Source organism: Chinchilla lanigera, unplaced genomic scaffold (assembly GCF_000276665.1).
Source record: "Chinchilla lanigera isolate Chin_1 unplaced genomic scaffold, ChiLan1.0 scaffold00106, whole genome shotgun sequence".
NCBI classification, from domain to species: Eukaryota; Metazoa; Chordata; class Mammalia; order Rodentia; family Chinchillidae; genus Chinchilla; species Chinchilla lanigera.
Window position 1 is genome coordinate 5381614 of NW_004955507.1, and position 9421 is coordinate 5391034.

Sequence of the window (9421 nt, forward strand, 5' to 3'; positions counted from 1 at the left end):
AAAAAAAAAAAAAAGACCTTCTAATCACTAACAAACCTCAGAAAAATCAGTGAAACCTGTTGAAAAATGCAGATCCTGATTCAGAGCATCTGGAGGAAGGCCAAGAAACCTGCATTTTAACAAACTGTCTATGTGATTCTGCACGCAGGTGATCTGGGCCCTTCCAGAAGCACTGCTCCTACCAGTTGCCTCCAACAAGACTCCTAATGGCACCGCCGGCCATACCTTTTGGCCACAGCTCCCTCCCTGTTACCTGCTAAGCCCAGAGCTGGTTCCAGCAGCTATTCCAGTACTGGTGGAGCCAGTTCATCTCCAGGATTCCCCTGAAGGCAACAACAGTCCTCAAAGGCCACTTTCAGTGTGTGATTTGGCATAGGAAGAGCATCTGGTGCCCGGAGTGCTGGTCACCAGCTTCTCAGAGCCTGTCCTAGAATGCAGCTGCCCCTAAAGTCCCGCTCAGCTCAATGCTACCACATGGTTTTGTCATAGTTGCTAATTTTAACCAATTTTTCTTTTAATTAGCCCCTGAGCTCTCATACTCTACTAAGTATCAGAATCACCAGAAAAGTATAATAAAATCTATAGATCTAAGACCCATTTCAGAATCACCTCTGGGACAGAAGCTGTTAATCAGTATTTTAGAACTATCAGAGGACGGTGAAGCACAGTGAGGTTTGAGAACTGCCATCTAGAACAAAAGCAACAATCATAGAAATGATATTAAATTAAACCATCATATTGCAAAAGCTGAAAATCTAAAACATTATTAATGCTAAACACAGCTGCTTGATCTCTTAAGGTACCAAATAATTTTCTGCCTATGTACTGAAATACTTTTCTGGAGAGAAACCTACTAGAGGACTGGGCCTATCAAGTACAAATATGCTGTGATTTAAGAAAATCTATACTCAAATATCTAAAGTTTTAAAACTAATTAGCAATTATTTTTATCACTATAAAAATTATGATAATAATTACGGATATGTAATAAGTTATTATTATGTGTTAGATACTGATGTATTTCAGATGCATTAACAAATGAGGAAACTTAGCCAGGTGTGGTGGCGCATTCCTATAATCCTAGCACTAGGGAGGCTGAGGCAGGAGGATTGCTGTGAGTTCAAGACCAGCCTGGGCTACAAACTGAGCTCAAGGCTATCCTGAACTGCATAGTAAGACCCTGTCTCAAAAAGACCAAAAAAAAAAAAAAAAAAAAAAAAAAAAAAGAAGAAAGAAAGAAAGAAAGAAACTGAGGCAGAGCGAAATTAATCTATTTGCCAACCTCTGCACAGTTTTCAGTAGAGCTAAAATTTGAACTCAGAGTCCAACACTTAACCATTATGAGCAAGTGACCTTGCTCACATTAGAAATAATAGTACTTCATTCAACAAATATCACAAAACTTTGTGCCTCACGAGAGGTTGTTCTCTAAATATACAGGAACAAACAAGACAATACTATTCCTGCCTCCATGGGGCTCACAATGTAGTGAGCAATCTAAATGTGTAAACCAGCTATTCAATACAGTGTGAGGACACAGTCCTAGGAAATTAAATGATGCGCTAACACACTTGCCGAGAAAGGAGGATAAAGAGAGTTTTCTCAGAAAAAGGGCAAAGCTGAGAGCTCAGGATGCAAGAGAAAAGGAGAAAGGGGTCCCAAGGCTGAGGATACAGTAGTTTCAAAAGCCTAGAGTTAAGAGAGCAGATAGCATGTTAGCTAGAGAACTGAACAGCAGTTTGGTATGACAGGAGCAGAGAGGAAGCAGGGAAAGGAGTGAGCAGTGACACTGGAAAGATACACTAGAACCACACTGAAGGGCTCTGTGGATCATGCTAAGGAATTTTAGTGTGAGGGCCCTGGGAAGCCATGGCAGTGTTCCTCCAGGCATGTGGCTCAGAGATTTGGCCTGCACCATGGCCTTGAACGACGTAACCATGCAGTGGTGACATGAGCTACGAGAAAATAACATTGCCCAGAGAAGAAAGAAGAAACCGTGATACAGCAGGCTGGGAAACACCAGCGTCGGAGATGGAAAGAGGAGGCACCCCCCGGAGAGAAAGGAGGAAGATCACACAGCTAATACACGGCAAACATAGAATTCAAAACGTCTCTACTTTTCCAAAGCCATGCTCTTGACCTCAGTATATCTTAAATATTATTTTCCCTGGGTCTAAAACTACAGCTGATACAAAATTGTTTCTTAAACATTTTTCCAGGCGTTCATTTACACAGAAAAAAAAAAGTCAAGGAATTTAAGTGCGTCCTTACAGCAAACTCATGAATCATGCTTCCAGCTGCCTCCTCGCCTCTTGTTGAGGGCCCCGTCGTGTCTTTAGTTTGGATATGCTTTTACCTACGAGTGTCCCCTAGGGGATACAAAGATTCTCTTTCCACATGGCATAGGGCATCTATGCAAATCTAGGTGCCACCTTGGGTATCCGTAATTCTCTAAGGAGCAAATCCAATCTTAACGATTTTGCTCCCTACATCAATGTGTGTTTTCTCCAACAGACTGATTAATGAACACTCTGACTACTTCTGTTCATTGTTTATTATTTTACTGAAACAACAAATGCCCATTCTAAATATATATATGTATGTGTGTGTGTATGCGAATTAAGGGTATAAAACATTTCAGAAGTGTATCAAGTAAAAATAAGTTATTAAATTCCCTGTCTCCTCTTTTCCTTCCCTATAGCTTCATTCCCAAAAATATTTATCATTAACAATGGTATATGCATTTTCTACACATACATTAATATCTAAGTAAAGTTTATTTAAATGAAAAGGATCATATTAGCTGTATTGTTTTGAGATTTGCTTCTCAAACTATATGGTGGCCAATCTTTTTATGTCAGTGTATATAGCTTTAGTTACTTTTTCTGCATACCAGTCCATGGTATGGAGGAGCCTTTATTGCTTTAGCCAATACTCTATTGATGGCCATTTGTATTGTTTTTGTTCTTGCTTTTTTTGACCTGCTTTCATTCTACAGAGTGGGAGGGATCCCAAAGAATGCTGTTTGGGTTGAACTGTGGACTAAGCTTCTTTCTGAATTTGCATTGTTTGTCCTTATCTTTGCCCCCTCTCAAGACTTGGATATTTCCCTCCTGCTGCTCCCTCTGATCCTGCTACTACTTAGTTCAAGGTATGTTTGTTGTTTTAAAGGTCTCCTTACAGAGTCTAGGACTATTTGGAGGATGTAATTTCAACAAATAAACAAACTGTCCTCCTAACTTTGTATTCTTATTCTAGAGGATTTGGGAGGCACTGGAAAGATGTTCTCCTGTTATCTGAGAATTGGGTGAAAAACCTCAAGTCATATTTGAATTGTGCTTTTCATTTCCCTTTAAAGAGCAACCTAGCTAGAGATTGACTGAATATGTATATTTTAATTGAAGGCATATCCTGCACCTCAGTGAGCTAATAATCTCCCGCAGTCTGTTGGGTAGGCAAAATTAGCATCAGGGAAGCAATTAGAGAGCTCTAGAGTGCTCAGTTGTGTGCTACAAGCCACTGGGCAACAGTGAGGAAAAGACTGCTCTGGGGAACTTTGCCTTCAAAGGGAAAGTGAAACTTGAGTGGGGTTAGGAAGAAGGAAGCAATATTCTGAGAAGTACAGGCAGAAGGTAGAAGAATTTTCAAGTACCTGGTACTGTGGTAGTATTTTCATATTTTTTTATTATCTAAAATTTTTAAAGTTTTTGTTTAGGTTCTCCCTACCACCATGGGAAGGTAAGCTTAATGAGCATAAGAACACCATCTTGTTCACTACTGAATCCCCAGTTCCTGCAACAATGCCTAGCACGGAGCAGGTATTCAACGACTGAATGAATACATGGATAAACAAATGGGTACAGTGTGAATGAGAAACAGTGAGAAGACAGGCCTGTTTGGAAGGAGATGGGCCAGGGAGATAGCTCAGCAGCATAAGCACCTGCCTGGCAAGCACAAGGTCCTGAGTTCGATCCCTGGTACCAAAAAAAATGGAAAGAGGTGTCTATCTCTGTTACTGAGGGACTCTTTAACTCACCAGCCAATATTCAAAGCACAGGGGCAAGTGAAATCAGCGGAGCAGGATCCAGGAACTGCTTATTGAGGAGGTGTACCCTACATTAACTTGAACATGTAACTAAGCTAAAATATAAAGGAAACCAAACAGCTTGGCATAGTTTGCTAGACTGTATGTGCTTGGTGAAGCAACAGTCATTCAAAAAAAAAAATTTATTCAGTCTTGCCCTAGCCCTGCTTTGTTCATAACATAGGACATTAACCCAATCACACTCTTTTTATTAATGTACACAGTGACTGTATTCACTATTTAAGCAAATAAATTCATTGCTGTCTTGTATTGAATCAACTGTCAACCCCAAACTCACTGATTTGTTTTGGTTTGACATAAACTGGTTTTTGTAGGTTTTTCCATCCTGTGCTCGTGCAATTAATCAGTAGACCTAAATGCAGTGTTTTACATTAATTCCTGCTGCATCCTCTCATAATGATCTGAGACCGTCTTTTACCTTGTGAAATTCGCTTTAAACCTTGATCCTATCATCAATCACAGCAGTTATTCCTCTTAGCTCAGTACCATCCACACAAATGATCTGCAAATCCTCCAAGGATGGAGGCCTAGGGGAAATCTGGAGAGCTCTAAGGGACAAGAAGTGTTTACCCGCTGACAAACACCAGTCCTGTGTAAAAGGGAAATGACATTTGGCATATATGGATACATGAGGCAAAACTTGCGGGTAGAATAGGACTGTGAACGGAGTGCTGGAATTCCAGGCTGAGGCAGGGCAACATCACTCCAGTCACACTTTAGAAATGCAGGGGAAAATAGCTGGACGGGGAGAGGGAGAGAACGTCTTGTTCATCTTAGATACAAAACTAGGAGTAGAGAAAATGCTGACCTGCTAACTCAGACTGTTAGAACATGGGTCTCCCCCTGGGTCTCTACATTTTCTTCGAATCATGGACCACAGAGAATATCCTTTCCTCTGTCTCTCAGGAATAAATCCTACATTGGTGTCTTAAACTGGTTCTCTTCCTTTAGTCACCACCCCCCCAGGCTTTTTCCTCTAATCCTGTGTCAGTCTCCTACCCACCTTTCCTTTCATTCTGTCTCTGTTGCAAAATCAATTATAATTCGCTTACGTCTCCAGAGGTGGGTTCATTTTCCATCTGCTCCAAACAGGCAGGCCCCTGGACTGCACCATTCCTAGCTCCTCTGGCCTCCTGCACCCCACTTCTTCTCCCCACTAACTTTATCTTCCTACGCACAGTGCAGGAACACAGATGTTTTCACCCTGTTGCTCCAGCACAAGGGTATTTTCCCAGTGTCTCTCTGTGTGTATGCTGCAGGCACCATTTCTCTAGGGAGGGAGAGAGTAAATGTTTTCATTCCAAACCCTCAGGGTCAGGTCTTGTTTGTCTAAACTGTGTTTGTTGCCGTAATTATCAGATTAGCTGATCTCTGGCAGCAAGCTGGGGGGCAGAGCAGGGGCTTATATTAACCCTGTGTAGGATGGTTGCTGCGCTTTTTCATGGATATCTCTGCAAAGAGCTGTCATGTCTCTTCTAACCTGGAAGACTTGACTAGAATTCTTTTCAGCAACACTAACAGGCCTTGATAATAGTCTGCTCTAAGTAAATACAACCAGCCAATGGGCTCACTGCTGGGATCCAACAGGCTTCCAGCTGAGATGGAGGGTTGAAAGGGTATCTCTCTAGGGATCTGCTGGGGAAAGAAAGAAATGGAGCTTAAGGAGGATCTGGATAAGTGACTCCACAAAGGGGTATCGGTGTCACTCAGGCCAGTGAGGAAACCAGGAACATGCACTGGACAGTTTCAGCTTGTTCACCCACACCCTCCCCTTTGGCACACGCACATCTACCCTGCAGGGCCCCATTTAGCTTTGTTTAGGGATTTTCTGTTGTCACCAAGAATGTTGAGATAATTTCTCACCGCTCCTGCTTAAGAAAGCGAGCAGTCTCTCCTTGTGTAGACATCCACAAGTCTGTCATCCGGCTCAGACGGCTGCCCTTTCAGTTTAGAGATATTCTCATGTGCCATCTTCTCTACCCAAAGCACCTCTGAACTTTGGTCTGGTCTTCAAAGATACAGTAAATACAGACTTCCCTCTCCTACCAACTATACCAGTAATAATTCTTTTACATCTTAATTACCTGTTTCACAAATGAGCAAATCTTGTCTCCTCAAACAGATTGTAAGCTTTAGTCCCATATATTGGTTACCTGGCAAGGGACCCAAATACATAAATAGGAGTTGTTGATAGCCTTTTTCTAAAATTTTTTCTAATTTTTTTTTTTTTTTTTTTTTTTGTCTTTTTAAGGCAGGGTCTCACTATGCCATTCAGGCTAGTCCTGAGCTCACCTTGTAGCACAGGCTGGTCTTGAACTTGCAGCGATCTTCCTGCCGCAGCCTCCTGAGTGCTGGGATTATAGGTGTATGCACCACACCAGGCTATTCTTTTCCTATTTTTGACCTCTGTTACTTTCTGACTTTATATTTGATTTTACTTAGTATAATTATAGATCCTTTGTTTCTGGAACAGTTTTCCAATTCATGCTTATCCACGCTTCCTCATTCCATGTACACATACACACACACACAGAAGGAAACTAACTTTCACTAGGCATCTATATCCCTAGCACTGTGCACATTTATTCCACATGCAATTCTTCTTTGAACCCACTATGACTTATAAGAAAGCAAGGACTCATAGGGCTAAGTAGCATAAAAGAAAGGTCTCACAATTATAAGTGACAGAATAAAAATTGAGCCTGTGTGTGTGTGTGTGTGTGTGTGTGTGTGTGTGTGTGTGTTCTAAAATCCATACAAATCTCACATTTCTAGATACTAACATGGAGAAAAGTTCAATTAGGGGAAACATTCTCTTTGCCCAAAACTTAATTAAAAATCAATCTCTCCAGTATTTTTCCCAACAAATACAGCTATCATACTTTCTTTGTAAAATTAAAAATAGCTGAAACTCAATAAGCAAATTCTGAACAATATTTTAAATAATATTAGTTGTGCTATTGGGTTAGATTCATTTTAATTGATTTTGACTCATTTTCCATACCCATGCTGTTTATAAATTCGTCACTATTTAAACACAAATGTGATTTTTCAGATGTTCTATATACTCCATTCCCTGATTCACCAAATTGCTACTGAAAAGTTGCTCCTAACTTAGAATAGTTCCATGTTCTAAGAAAACCAGTCTTCTCTACTCACATTGCTAGCATTAATTCCAAATCTGTATGAGTAGGACACAGAGATTCTTGGGAAGAAATATTCTGAAACAGAACTAGACAGGGAGTTTCCACATAGTTTTCCTGGTCTGTCCCAGAAGCAGAATTCAGATGGATTTTGAAAGAAGCAAACAACCATACACGCAGTTATTTTTTTCTCCTGGAGAGGACTTCTGTTCAGCATGCGGTCACCCAAGAAGTTACTTAAGCTCTGTTCTTCCCAGGGTCTCCTTTGCTTCTTGGTACCTACCCTCCACCTGCTTCTTACAACACTCACAAACTACACAGAAGTGCAACCGAAGATCTTACACAGGCCAGCTATACCATGTTTATTAGTTGTTCTGATAAGAGAGTTAGTGGTAGAAAAGTTTAAATGACTATTTCGTTCCCAGTCTACACACATCATCCCAATTTGAAGAAACATTCACTTGACTGCATTAGGAATGGTTTTAAAGAGCCTAGAAAAATAAAAAAGACAGCCGTGGAGCTAGACATGGTGATGTGCACCTGTGGTCCCAGCTACTTGGCACCCTGAGGGAAAGAATCACTTGACTTCTGCTGGACTGGCCAGCGCTTCAAATATCTTAACAAGAACAAGCTTTGGAGAGGAGATCTGTTATGGTTGAAACATTGTATCATCTTGAGGAGTCTAGAAGCTTAACTAAGTACCTCAGCAGTTCTACATCTTGGGGTGGAAAGGACATGCCCTTGCTGCTCTAGGATGTTGTTCATTGTGTCAACTTGAGAAGTTTCAAAGTTCCACTTTAAACTTTAAAGTGATTCAGCAGGGGGGCCAGGGTCCTTATTTTGTGAACATCCTTAGCTTGTGGAAGAGGAGGGCACAGAGATAGTGTGGGCGTGGGCGGATAGCTCATATACAATATAAGTAGGGAAAGAGGCTGCTGCTCCCCCGCCCCCTTTGTGCTTTTGCTGCTTTTGCTGTCTTCTGCCGCCTTGGACTGTTGCCTCCATGCCCTGCCGCCCTGCCTTAGAACCAGCTGATTATGGACTGAAACCTCCACAGACTGGGAGCTAAATAAACCTTTGTTTCTTTAATTTTGAGCATTGGGTATTTTGTCTCAGCAAGGAGAGAAAAGTAATCAAGGCAAGAGACAACTAGTAGCTGGGTAGCTTTCAGTAAGACACGTGTCCTCTCTGCGACTTACCTGGGAAGCTGGGAACTGGACTGGAGGACAATTAGATTTCTTATTTTATGATGTATACCATCATATTTTGTGCTTCCATAGGGATGCCAATAGGGATCACCATTAAAAGATACCACATTTTCTTGATTTTATATCTAAAGCCCTTAGCATAAAGTCTAGCACTTAGAGAAGTATAAGCTATTGTTATCATTCACATGGTGGTGAGGATGATGAGGATAGATCCAGGCTGGAAATTTAAAAAGAAATAATGCAGCATCCTGATAGCTTTAAACCCCTTTCTCGTAAAGTCTTTTGATAGGAGGAGAATGAGCTGTGGCTACTGACACCTAAGTACAGCTATGATTCGCAGAAGGAAACTCTGCTAAACAAACAAGCATCATGACCAAACATAGGGATGTTTCCTTTGAAAATGTAGCTTTATTACTTGATCGTGGAATAGATTCGGCTGCCTTGCAAATAGTGCTTCCCTTTCCCTGGATTCAAGATTTCAGGGATCTAATGGCTAGACAGGTCCTGACAAATTTAAAGAATTTGTCTCTCAGTCTATTTACCAAGGGAATCCTACCCAGAATTACAGTGTGTCCCCAGGTCTGCGGCAATAGATCAGGCGAGACTGAGTGGGCTACAGCCAGAACACCTAGGCCTGTGAGAGCATAGTATCTGTCTGCTGTAATATCAGTGGCACTATTTCAACCCAGACCATCTTGCACCTTAAATGGCGAAGCTATGTCTTCTAAGCCTTCAGTCAAAAGGTGATTCATGGAGCGCATTACTGAGCAGTGCCCGAATTCCTTCTCTCTTCACTTCTGAGACCAAAGAATTGGAAACACTAAGGGACTAACAGAGCCACACAAATAAGGAAAGGACCAGAATCAGAACCATGCTTTCCATTCCAGGATTGACCCTCTGGCTTTTCCTGCCTATGAACGGATGGAGTTACCTGGAGATTGAAGATAGAGTCTTGAATATGGTTA